The following is a 13,143-nucleotide window of genomic DNA, read 5'->3' as shown; positions in this document are numbered from 1 at the left end:
CACCCCAGAAGTGACTCGAACCCATACTCCCAGGAGCAACGCAACTGGTATGTACAAGACGCCTTAATCCACTTGACCATCACGACCGGACATAATGAGGTGATAGCCGAGGCTATTTGAACCACCCCACCGCCGGCACTCGGATAGTAATCTTGGGCATAGCATTTTACCAAATCACCTCATTCTTTGGGGCACACGTGAGGAACACAAATGCGAACAAGCCTGAATGGTCCCCAGGACATATATATATATATATATATATATATATATATATATATATATATATATATATATATATATATATATATAATATATATTAAGGAGCTGTCCTGGCACTATCAAAGTCACTATCAAAAAAAAGGCACAAAAAAAAATAATATAATAATAAAAAATAATAATTTTCTCACATTTTTTCTTAATATTTCCAACTCAACATGAGTCACATACGTTTTATTTAATAAGTTTTCAAAAAATCCTCTTCTGTTGAGCAGTCTAAGGTTACTTTAAGTATTATTGAAGTCAAATGAGCCTAATGAGTACTGTATTCAAAAACTTACATTCACAAATTGATAACATTCAACATTTATTTGCTTTCAGTCCATTAGGATTTAGTAATAAACATTCCAATTAATATAGTTTAATATCTGGTTTATGCGTATTTAACATACATATTTTCGTGCTATGTCGATTAACAGGTAAGACTGGGGTTTTGTAGATGTTTCAACGTTGTAATGAGTGGCATCAGTGGACGGCTTGAGGTGGCCACAGCCATGGCCGCCATAACCACCGCCATGGCCGCGGTGGCCGCCATAACCACCGCCATGGCCGCCGTCATGCTGCCATGGCCGCCACCATGCCGCCATGACTGCACCGCCATCAGCCAACCCTCGAGTGCTCCTCTACCCACGGCTGTAGTTGGGATGTAAACATTAGTCAGTGTGGCTACACTTTCAAGTGTAAGTGTTGACGCATTATATCTACTGATGTATTATAATGACGTCATTTAACAAAAAACTCATTGTAGAATAAAAGTCACATTAGAGCTACAGTATTGAAACCAGTGCACAACATATATTGTCAAGAAATGACTGAACCCCCTGTTAGGGCCTGACAGCGCTCGGGATTCGTAGTACTGAGGTTCCGGGTTCGATCCCTGGTGGAGGCAAAAACAAATGGGCAGAGTTTCTTTCACCCTGATGCACCTATTCACCTAGCAATTAATAGGTACCTGGGAGTTAGACAGCTGCTACGGGCTGCTTCCTATGTGTGTGTAACAAAAAGAAGGCCTGCAGGCGATGAGTCACAATAACGTGGCTGAAGTATGTTGACCAGACCACACACTAGAAAGTGAAGGGACGACGACGTTTCGGTCCGTCCTGGACCATTCTCAAGTCGATTGTCATTCCCAAGTCGGTTGTCGACTTGAGAATGGTCCAGGACGGACCGAAACGTCGTCGTCCCTTCACTTTCTAGTGTGTGGTCTGGTCAACAAAAAGAAGGCCTGGTCGAGGAGCGGGCCGCAGGGATGCTAAGTCACGAAATCATCTCAAGATAAGATCTTAAGAAGATAACCCCTTCTGTTTTCACCTCAAATTCGCGGTTTCTTGTACATAAAGCTAGACATAGGCGGCTTATACCAACATATACTGTTCCTCAGAGCAACAGTATGTTTCGGGATATTTAATTTTGGTTATGTTTGCGCCATACAAGGTTTAGGCACAAGAAATTGTTGATTAATAAACAATAAACACATGCACAAATGATGCTCTATTGAGAGTCAACTTACCCGCCGCCACGACCCCCACCACCACCACGTCCTCCACCGCCACGACCACCACCGCCACGACCACCACCGCCACGACCACCACCTCCACGACTACCCCCTCCACGACCACCTCCTCCACGTCGTGGGAAAGGCTCAGGGTCGGCCATGGTCCCGCACACTGCGGCCATCAACACCACCACCAATATCTGGGGAAGAAAGAGATAACGAGGTCAAACTTGTGACTTAACTCATCGTTGCTGACCATAGCAGCTAATACCAGAAACAGGAGAAGCACACTAGTACCAGGAGTTGTTCTAGTACCATCAGCTGCATTAGTAGCAGCACTAGTGGGTCTACAAGGAGCAGCATTAGTGGGTCTACAAGGAGCAGCATTAGTGGGTCTACAAGGAGCAGCACTAGTGGGTCTACAAGGAGCAGCATTAGTGGGTCTACAAGGAGCAGCATTAGTGGGTCTACAAGGAGCAGCATTAGTGGGTCTACAAGAAGCAGCACTAGTGGGTCTACAAGGAGCAGCATTAGTGGGTCTACAAGGAGCAGCATTAGTGGGTCTACAAGGAGCAGCATTAGTGGGTCTACAAGAAGCAGCATTAGTGGGTCTACAAGAAGCAGCATTAGTGGGTCTACAAGGAGCAGCATTAGTGGGTCTACAAGAAGCAGCACTAGTGGGTCTACAAGGAGCAGTATTAGTGGGTCTACAAGTAGCAGCATTAGTGGGTCTACAAGGAGCAGTATTAGTGGGTCTACAAGGAGCAGCATTAGTGGGTCTACAAGGAGCAGTATTAGTGGGTCTACAAGGAGCAGCATTAGTGGGTCTACAAGGAGCAGTATTAGTGGGTCTACAAGTAGCAGCATTAGTGGGTCTACAAGGAGCAGCATTAGTGGGTCTACAAGGAGCAGCACTAGTGGGTCTACAAGGAGCAGCATTAGTGGGTCTACAAGAAGCAGCATTAGTGGGTCTACAAGGAGCAGCATTAGTGGGTCTACAAGAAGCAGCATTAGTGGGTCTACAAGGAGCAGCATTAGTGGGTCTACAAGGAGCAGCACTAGTGGGTCTACAAGGAGCAGTATTAGTGGGTCTACAAGTAGCAGCATTAGTGGGTCTACAAGAAGCAGCATTAGTGGGTCTACAAGGAGCAGTATTAGTGGGTCTACAAGAAGCAGCACTAGTGGGTCTACAAGGAGCAGTATTAGTGGGTCTACAAGTAGCAGCATTAGTGGGTCTACAAGAAGCAGCATTAGTGGGTCTACAAGGAGCAGTATTAGTGGGTCTACAAGAAGCAGCATTAGTGGGTCTACAAGGAGCAGTATTAGTGGGTCTACAAGAAGCAGCACTAGTGGGTCTACAAGGAGCAGCATTAGTGGGTCTACAAGGAGCAGTATTAGTGGGTCTACAAGTAGCAGCATTAGTGGGTCTACAAGGAGCAGCATTAGTGGGTCTACAAGGAGCAGCATTAGTGGGTCTACAAGGAGCAGCATTAGTGGGTCTACAAGGAGCAGCATTAGTGGGTCTACAAGAAGCAGCACTAGGGGGTCTACAGGAGCAGCATTAGTGGGTCTATAAGGAGCAGCACTAGGGGGTCTACAGGAGCAGCATTAGTGGGTCTATAAGGAGCAGCACTAGTGGGTCTACAAGGAGCAGCATTAGTGGGTCTACAAGGAGCAGCATTAGTGGGTCTACAAGGAGCAGCATTAGTACCATCACCAGCACTAGATTCAGAAGCACAACCAAATTATTACTACAAACCAAGATTCTGAGATAGTTCATGGTGACTGACTGCAGCAACTGAACTCTCTAGGTCCCCAAGTGGTGCCTCTCAGCGCGCTTCTCCGGTATATAAGCCTAGACACCCTCCTAGAGTGTCGTCATTATGGTTGCCAGGTGCTCAGTACAACCACTCGGACACGGGGAGGAAATTCATTTGAACTCTACCTGTGCGGCGCGGAACAATGAATTCTATTCTGAGAAAGCAAGAGTTATGAGAAATGTGATGATAAGGACGTTAATAATATACGCGATATCCTCAGGTGACGAGTATGGAATAATTTGAAAGGTGCCGAAGATTTGGGAAGGTATTCGTGGGGTGTGTGGGGGGAGGGAATCCCTCTGTTATTGTTGGAATATCTGTATTATTCTGGCTCGTGTTATTTCCTGTGTTTCAAACTTTCTGTTTACTCTTTTTATAGGCAACTGTGAGCGTCTTTTTGTGGGAGACACAGGTAGATAAATTTATTTACACAAATGCAACTAAGCTGGTCGGCCGAGCGGACAGCACACTTGGACTTGTGATCCTGTGGTCCCGGGTTCGATCCCGGGCGCCAGCGAGAAACAATGGGTAGAGTTTCTTTCACCCTATGCCCCTGTTACATAGCAGTAAATAGGTACCTGGGTGTTAGTCAGCTGTCACGGGCTGCTTCCTGGAGGTGGAGGCCTGGTCGAGGACCGGGCCGCGGGGACACTAAAAACAAAGCCCCTAAATCAACTCAAGATAACCTCAAGAGGAAGCTCAGGAACAACAGCAACAGAAAGAGGAGCGTCAATATAAATGTAAGTCTCAACAGAAACAAGCAGGAATAGAAACAGTAATAAGAGCAACAACAGAAATATGAGCAGTAAAGGAAACAAACTTAGCAACATAAACAGGAGCAGCAACAGAAATATAAACCTCTCTCATTTATTTCGTGAATCCAAGTTTGCCTTCGTCAGTTAGGTTCAAAATATCTGGGCCCAGCTAGAATCAGTATTTGTGAACTAAATGAGTCAAACACGCTCACTGTCTTCCGTCAGTTATATGAGAAGTCGCAGCTTCAGAAAAATAGATTTCACTCATAAACTGCACGAATTTTTGTATTGTTATATTGTTATCAAATAAATAACTGCCTTCAATTAAACGCCTTTTGGATCAAGGCGGAGCTAGGGGTGGCCATTTCAAAATCTCCAAAGAGAAAAATAGCCACTCTTGTATATATATATATATATATATATATATATATATATATATATATATATATATATATATATATATATATATATATATATATATATAGATATATATATATATATATATATATGTCGTACCTAATAGCCAGAACGCACTTCTCAGCCTACTATTCAAGGCCCGATTTGCCTAATAAGCCAAGTTTTCATGAATTAATGTTTTTTCGTCTACCTAACCAACCTAACCTAACCTAACCTAGCTTTTTTTGGCTACCTAACCTAACCGTACCTATAAATATAGGTTAGGTTAGGTTAGGTAGGGTTGGTTAGGTTCGGTCATATATCTACGTTACTTTTAACTCCAATAAAAAAAAATTGACCTCATACATAGAGAAAAGGGTTGCTTTATCATGTCATAAGAAAAAAATTATAGTAAATATATTAATTCAGGAAAACTTGGCTTATTAGGCAAATCGGGCCTTGAATAGTAGGCTGAGAAGTGAGTTCTGGCTACTAGGTACGACATATATGTATATATATGTCGTACCTAGTAGCCAGAACTCACTTTTTGGCCTACTATTCAAGGTCCGATTTGCCTAATAAGCCAAGTTTTCCTGAATTAATATATTTTTTCTAATTTTTTCTTATGAAATGATAAAGCTACCCATTTCATTATGTATGAGGTCAATTTTTTTTTATTGGAGTTAAAATTAACGTAGATATATGACCGAACCTAACCAACCCTACCTAACCTAACCTAACCTATCTTCATAGGTTAGGTTTGGTTAGGTAGCCGAAAAAGTTAGGTTAGGTTAGGTTAGGTAGGTTAGGTAGTCGAAAAACAATTAATTCATGAAAACTTGGCTTATTAGGCAAATCGGGCCTTGCATAGTAGGCTGAGAAGTGCGTTCTGGCTACTAGGTACGACATATATATATATATATATATATATATATATATATATATATATATATATATATATATATATATATATATATATATATAATGTGTGTGTGTGTGTGTGTGTGTGTGTGTGTGTGTGTGTGTGTGTGTGTGTGTGTGTGTGTGTGTGTGTGATGTGTATGTGTACTTACCTAGTTGTTACCTAGTATCTGTGTCTGTGTGTGTGCGCGCGAACAAACTTGAATGGTCCCCAAGCCAATATGCAACAGAAAACTCCTCACCCCAGAAGAATTCGAACCCAGACAGCAAGAGGCTGCATGCTCTAGGGCCTGACAGCTGAGTGGACAGCTCTTCGGATTTGTAGACATGAGGTTCCGGGTTCTATCCCCGGTAGAGGAAGAAACAAATGTGGAGAGTTTCTTTCACCCTGATGCCCCTGTTACCTAGCAGTAAATAGGTACCTGGGAGTTAGACAGCTGCTACGGGCTGCTTCCTGGGGGGGGGGGGGTAACAAAAAGGAGGCCTGGTCGAGGACCGGGCCGCAGGGACGCTAAGACACGAAATCATCTGAAGATAACCACTGGTGTATGGCCACACGTGGTCTGTGAGACACTGGCGTATGGCCACACGTGGTCTGTGAGGCACTGGTGTATGACCACACGTGGTCTGTGAGGCACTGGTGTATGACCACACGTGGTCTGTGAGGCACTGGTGTATGGCCACACGTGGTCTGTGAGGCACTGGTGTATGGCCACACGTGGTCTGTGAGACACTGGTGTATGGCCACACGTGGTCTGTGAGACACTGGTGTATGACCACACGTGGTCTGTGAGACACTGGTGTATGGCCACACGTGGTCTGTGAGGCACTGGTGTATGACCACACGTGGTCTGTGAGACACTGGTGTATGGCCACACGTGGTCTGTGAGGCACTGGTGTATGACCACACGTGGTCTGTGAGGCACTGGTGTATGGCCACACGTGGTCTGTGAGACACTGGTGTATGGCCACACGTGGTCTGTGAGACACTGGTGTATGACCACACGTGGTCTGTGAGACACTGGTGTATGGCCACACGTGGTCTGTGAGACACTGGTGTATGACCACACGTGGTCTGTGAGACACTGGTGTATGGCCACACGTGGTCTGTGAGGCACTGGTGTATGGCCACACGTGGTCTGTGAGGCACTGGTGTATGGCCACACGTGGTCTGTGAGACACTGGTGTAGGGCCACACGTGGTCTGTGAAGATCAACACAAACAGGTTCTTATCAGGTTCCCATTGTCAGGGACAGGAAGCATGGTAGGCTTATCGAGGTCCCTCTACGACGCTTGGGCAACGACTGACCCATTTCCAGTTGTGAGACATCACATGTTATGAAACGTATTCAAATGTCCTGACCTGTCCGGGAATCGAACACGGGTCCAATCAATTGTGAGTTGTCTGCCCTGACTGCTGCGACTCCAAGGTGTAAATACAGGTAATTGCAATGACTCGCCCTAAGCTTTCCAGCATAGTTACTGTTAACATTAAGCTGGCTTCTACAACTTGCCATCTTCGTTCGTTCCATGTTTTACCACTACTCTTAAAATAATGTCTGATATCTCTATGGTTCATCTGTTTCCCAAGCTTCCACTCATGCTCTGTTGGTATTCATTGTAAACATTTCCTCTTTTTTCCACCTTGTCAATTCTTCTAAATATTTTACATGTTTCCTCTCTTACTCTTATTTTTCCAGCAACTCAAGGTTCATTTCTTTCATTCTTCGTACCTCACTCTATATGATTCTGGTACGATCCTCGTTGCAAACCTTGAAGAACCTTGAAGATCTTGAAGAAAACTTGAATCTTCTCAAGTTTTCTTGTGTGTTTTTTGAGGTTGGGGCTCCATAGTGAAGCTGCATATATAAGATTGGTCTCATGTAGGTTGTTTACAATGATGTGTGTGTGTCTTGGTATTCTGTAGTAAGCATGTGTTCTCATCCTGAGTTAAGTATCACCGAGGTAAAATTAGCACAATAATTTTAAATCTTCATAACATTCAACATTTATTTTTTAGTTAAATAAAATTTTACAATAAACATGATAATTACAGTTTACAAAAAAAGTAATATTTGTATTTAATTTACTTTACATATGTATAATAAATTTATTTAGAAGGCATATCTGGATACTACGTTCATCAGGTGTTGTAGATGCCTAAACGTTGATGTTGAGGAATGGCGTGGGTGGTTGACAGTGGTCGTTCTCACGGGCGGGTGTCGTTCACTTGGTCGTCCAGTCGCCCTCTAGTGTGGCGCCTCTACCTGCCGTAGCCGTAGCCGCCGCGGCCGAAACTACAATCGGGAATCATACATTAGTCACTGTTGCCAAACCCTTACCAAGACTAAACTTACTCTCATTCATTTCCAACATATTTAAAGCAGTTGAAGTGGTAAAGAATGCTATATGATATCTCTTGACCAGAAAGCCTTTGATAATGAGCCTCACAAAGATACATTGGCAAAGTAGAGAAGTATGTATTGTGGAGGGTTATATGAAGAAAAGGAGCATAATTAGTTATATCCAAGTGGGAGTCTCTTGTAGAAGGAGTGTTACAGGGTTTCGTTCTGGGATCTCTGTTGTTTACCTTATACTGTATATATATATATATATATATATATATATATATATATATATATATATATATATATATATATATATATATATATGTCGTACCTAATAGCCAGAACGCACTTCTGAGCCTACTATGCAAGGCCCGATTTGCCTAATAAGCCAAGTTTTCCTGAATTAATATATTTTCTCAAATTTTTTTCTTATGAAATGATAAAGCTACCCATTTCATTATGTATGAGGTCAATTTTTTTTTATTGGAGTTAAAATTAACGTAGATATATGACCGAACCTAACCAACCCTACCTAACCTAACCTAACCTATCTTTATAGGTTAGGTTAGGTTAGGTAGCAGAAAAAGTTATGTTAGGTTAGGTTAGGTAGGTTAGGTAGTCGAAAAACAATTAATTCATGAAAACTTGGCTTATTAGGCAAATCGGGCCTTGCATAGTAGGCTGAGAAGTGCGTTCTGGCTACTAGGTACGACATATATATATATATATATATATATATAGAGAGAGAGAGAGAGAGAGAGAGAGAGAGAGAGAGAGAGAGAGAGAGAGAGAGAGAGAGAGAGAGAGAGAGAGAGAGAGAGGATTAAACAGCAATATTAACAAATTTGCAAATGATACAAAAATTGGACAGGAAATCAATTCTGAAGGTAATTGAAAATCGATACCAAACTACGTCAGGACGAAAGACTGGTATAAACAGTTTAATACGGCAAATGTAGGATTCTGAGTCTTGGTAATGATAACAGTTACCAAATACAATTTGGGCAATATTGAAATTGCTAAATCTGTATGCGGAGGGGCTCTGGGAGTCATGAGTAATTGTGATCTTCAGCCAGAAAATCTTTGTATGAATGTTGAAAATCAGGCGAATAAGCAAGAGAGAGAATCATATCTAGAAACGTTAACAATAAGACATTCAATATTATGCAGCTTTATCTTGTACTTGTTAGGCCCCATTTAAATTTTACGGTTCGATTAAGTCACCAATACTTTAGAATGAACATGAATTTAGTTGAACGTGTTGCGATCTCAGTGAAAATTGGACGTTAGTGACTGATCTTGACTGTATTACCCCATATATGTGGAGTTAGTTAGAATAAATAAATATAAGTATATTCCCTTGGGTAACGTCCTTCATACAACACTTGCTTGCCGCTATTCATGGTGTACAACAAATCACTGGTAACAGGGGAACTACTAAGAATTTGGAAGATGGCCAAATGTAGTCCCAATATACGAGAAGGGTGATAGACAGGAGGCACTGAACTACAGGCCAGTGTCCCTAACTTGCATACCATGCAATCTGATGGAGAAGATTGTGCGAAAGAAAACCAGTGGAACATCTGGAGCGAAAGAACTTTGTAACACAACATCAGCATGGGTTCAGGGATGACAAATCATGCCTAACAGGATTAATTGAATTCTATGACCAGGCAACACAAATCAGGCAAGAAAGAGAGGGGTGGGCAGACTGCATATTTTTGGATTGCCAGAAAGCCTTTGACACAGTACCACATAAGAGACTAGTGAACAAGCTGGAGATGCAGGCGGGAGTGGAAGGGAAGGTACTTCACTGGATAAGGGAGTACCTAAGCAACAGAAGACAGCGAGTCACCGTGAAGGGTGAGGTCTCAGATTGGCGAGGCGTCACCAGTGGAATCCCGCAGGGTTCGGTCCTTGGACCTATACTGTTTTTGATATATGTAAATGATCTCCCAGAGGATATAGAATCGTTCCTCTCATTGTTTGCTGATGATGCAAAGAGTATGAGGAGGATTAAGACAGAGGAAGACAGTATGCAGCTGCAAGATGAACTAGACAAACTGAATGAATGGTCCAACAAATGGCTACTAAAGTTCAACAAATGGCTTAAAGTTTAGTAAATGTAAGGTAATGAAACTAGACAGTGGAAACAGGAGGCCAGACACAAGGTACCTAATGGGAGAAGAAGTCCTTCATGAAACGGACAGAAAGATCTGGGAGTTGATATTACACAAAACCTGTCTCCTGAAGCCCACATAAAAATAATAACATCGGCGGCGTATGCAAGGCTGGCTAACATCAGGAACCTGTGTAAGGAATCATTCAGAACCTTGTATACTACATATGTAAGACCAATCCTAGAGTATGCGGCCCGTACCTTGTCAAGCACAAGAAGCTGGAAAAAGTTCAGAGGTATGCCACTAGACTAGTCCCAGAACTAAGAGGCATGAGTTACGAGGAAAGGCTGCGGGAAATGCACCTCACGACTCTGGAAGACAGAAGAGTAAGGGGAGACATGATCACTACCTACAAAATCCTCAAAGGAATTGACAAGGTAGATAAGGATAAACTGTTTAACACGGGTGGTACGCGAACAAGGGGACACAGGTGGAAACTGATTGCCCAAATGAGCCACAGAGACGTTAGAAAGAACTTTTTCAGTGTCGAGTAGTTAACAGCTGGAATGCATTAGGCAGAGATGTGGTGGAGGCTGACTCCATACACAGTTTCAAATGTAGATATGATAGAGCCCCGTAGGCTCAGGAATCTGTACACCAGTTGATTGACAGTTGAGAGGCGGGACCAAAGAGCCAGAGCTCGACCGCCGCAGGCACAACTTGGTGAGTACTTAGTAATGAGTACAACTAGGTGAGTATTTAGTAATGAGTACAAATAGGTGAGTACTTAGTAATGAGTACAACTAGGTGAGTACTTAGTAATGAGTACAACTAGGTGAGTACTTAGTAATGAGTACAAATAGGTGAGTACTTAGTAATGAGTACAACTAGGTGAGTACTTAGTAATGAGTACAACTAGGTGAGTACTTAGTAATGAGTACAAATAGGTGAGTACTTAGTAATGAGTACAACTAGGTGAGTACTTAGTAATGAGTACAACTAGGTGAGTACTTAGTAATGAGTACAAATAGGTGAGTACTTAGTAATGAGTACAACTAGGTGAGTACTTAGTAATGAGTACAACTAGGTGAGTACTTAGTAATGAGTACAACTAGGTGAGTACTTAGTAACAAACAAATGTTCAGGAATAAACGCTTTCCTTCTTTTGTATGAATAAATAATGTTCTGCTGGAATTAGTTTCACCCGTGTGTTAACTTACCCGCCGCCGCCGAATCTACCGCCGCCGAATCCACCGCCGTATCCACCGTATCCACCTCTACCGCCAAAGCCGTGGCTTGCCTCAGGCTCAGGCTCGGGCTCAGGTTCAGGGTCGGCCATGGCCCCACACACCGCGGCCATCACCACGGCCACCAGCATCTGGGGAAAGAGAGGCAGAGGTCAAACTTGTGAATGTCAGTCAACGCTGCTGACCATAGCAACTTTGAGTCGTCTGTTTTCCGATGACATTTCAAAGGTGACTCTTATGTACAGATAAAATATTGTAGTTAAATATACCTAAGGTAAAAACATTCTTAGTAAAGTCCTTTTGCACAATATACTTCATTGCGAATTAAACTGGTATAGCTGTTTACCGATTAGGAAAAGTATAGCTAGTAACGCTGGAACTACAGCCCGTCTTCTCGAGTTGTCACGTTACAAAAATGATGTATTAAATTAGCCGAAATTAAACTAACCGAGGACCCAAAATTGACGGGACAGTCCGTCAATTTTGCGAGAAGTTGGAGATTCACACGTTAAGATGCTATATACTATTCGATAGGACGGGTTGAGCTCCAAATATTATAAGATCCCGCGGCAGGTCTAACACGTTTCCTCTCACCTTATACAGCTGTTCACTTAACAATTGATAACTGATGTGGGGTGACATCCCGCTGAAGGACAGTAGTTATCCAAGGGGGTGGTGGGGGTAACTTCGATAATCTTAACTTACACATAGCAATAGTTCATCTACGTAAATACGATCTGTTTACTGCGCCAGAAAGGAGCTGGGTTAACGCCTATAGACTTAAGATTCAGCTTTTCTGACCACCACCTTATAAATACCAGCACCAGGAGCCGCACTATCAACATTAATAATAACACTTCAACTGCTACCAGAAATTTTAGCCAATTATCCCGTTTGCAAACTGTAGGTAGTAATTAAGTCATTGTAACCTATCCACCGCTGCCCACTGGATGTGGGGCTGTGTGCAGGACAAACATATCAATTTTGACACTAGCTCTCCACATATGTCAGTTGCTTAATTTAGAAACTGCACCCGTGGTCGATCTCGAACCCATTGATGATGTGACGACTTATATTGAATTTTGTAACTAGCTCATCAAGATTGTAACTTGCTTAGCTAAATAAATTGTGGGGCTCAGTCTCTGAACCCATTATGTGCCTCTGTAACCCTTTCCACTACCGCCCACAAGATGGGTATGGGGTGCATAATAAATGAACTAAACTAACTAAACTTCCCAACCAGCACAAGTATTAGAATAACGTCACGGTCACAACAGAAAACATTAATACTAACCAAGACTCTGAGAAACTTCATGATGGCTTCAGCTGACTTCTCTCTGTCAAGTGATGCTTGTTGGTACGATGCTCCGGTATATGAAGCCAGGCGCCTCTTCTATGGTGCCGCCATCATAGTTGCCAGGTGCTCAATACAGCCACACACACACAAGGGGAGGAAATAATTAAACTCGTCCACTGCAGCGCGCAACAGTGAGTTCTATGCTCATTTCTGTATGGTCTTAGGGTTAGTTTCATAGAGAATAGTTATGGGAAATGTGGTGATGGAAGCCGTATAGTGTACTTCGGGTGCCGAGTGTGGAATCATTTTGGATCTGACTGTCTAAGACTTGGGATACTATTCTGGAGGTGGGGAATCCATCTATTATCTTGGGGAATAATCATATTATTCTGATCCTTTGCTGCTGCTTCGTGTTTACTTTATTATGGTTGCTACGAGTTGAGCTCTGTGACTGTGTTTTGATAGATC

General features: G+C 42.7%; 2 long non-coding RNA genes across 2 annotated transcripts; both read right to left on the bottom strand.

The window, feature by feature from the left end:
- Positions 1-621: 621 nt before the first annotated feature.
- LOC138370335 (uncharacterized) lies at positions 622-3,671 on the bottom strand. The gene is made up of 3 exons (XR_011230098.1): positions 3,531-3,671; positions 1,787-1,971; positions 622-909 (listed from the first exon to the last, which is right to left on the bottom strand). It is a non-coding gene; the product is annotated as an uncharacterized lncRNA (long non-coding RNA).
- Positions 3,672-7,646: 3,975 nt separating this feature from the next.
- LOC123758822 (uncharacterized) lies at positions 7,647-12,812 on the bottom strand. The gene is made up of 3 exons (XR_006772942.2): positions 12,673-12,812; positions 11,352-11,509; positions 7,647-7,960 (listed from the first exon to the last, which is right to left on the bottom strand). It is a non-coding gene; the product is annotated as an uncharacterized lncRNA (long non-coding RNA).
- Positions 12,813-13,143: the final 331 nt, after the last annotated feature.

The sequence above is a fragment of the Procambarus clarkii genome, chromosome 31 (assembly GCF_040958095.1).
Source record: "Procambarus clarkii isolate CNS0578487 chromosome 31, FALCON_Pclarkii_2.0, whole genome shotgun sequence".
NCBI classification, from domain to species: Eukaryota; Metazoa; Arthropoda; class Malacostraca; order Decapoda; family Cambaridae; genus Procambarus; species Procambarus clarkii.
Note: the sequence above shows the minus strand (reverse complement) of the source record. Positions and strands in the feature narration are given on the sequence as shown.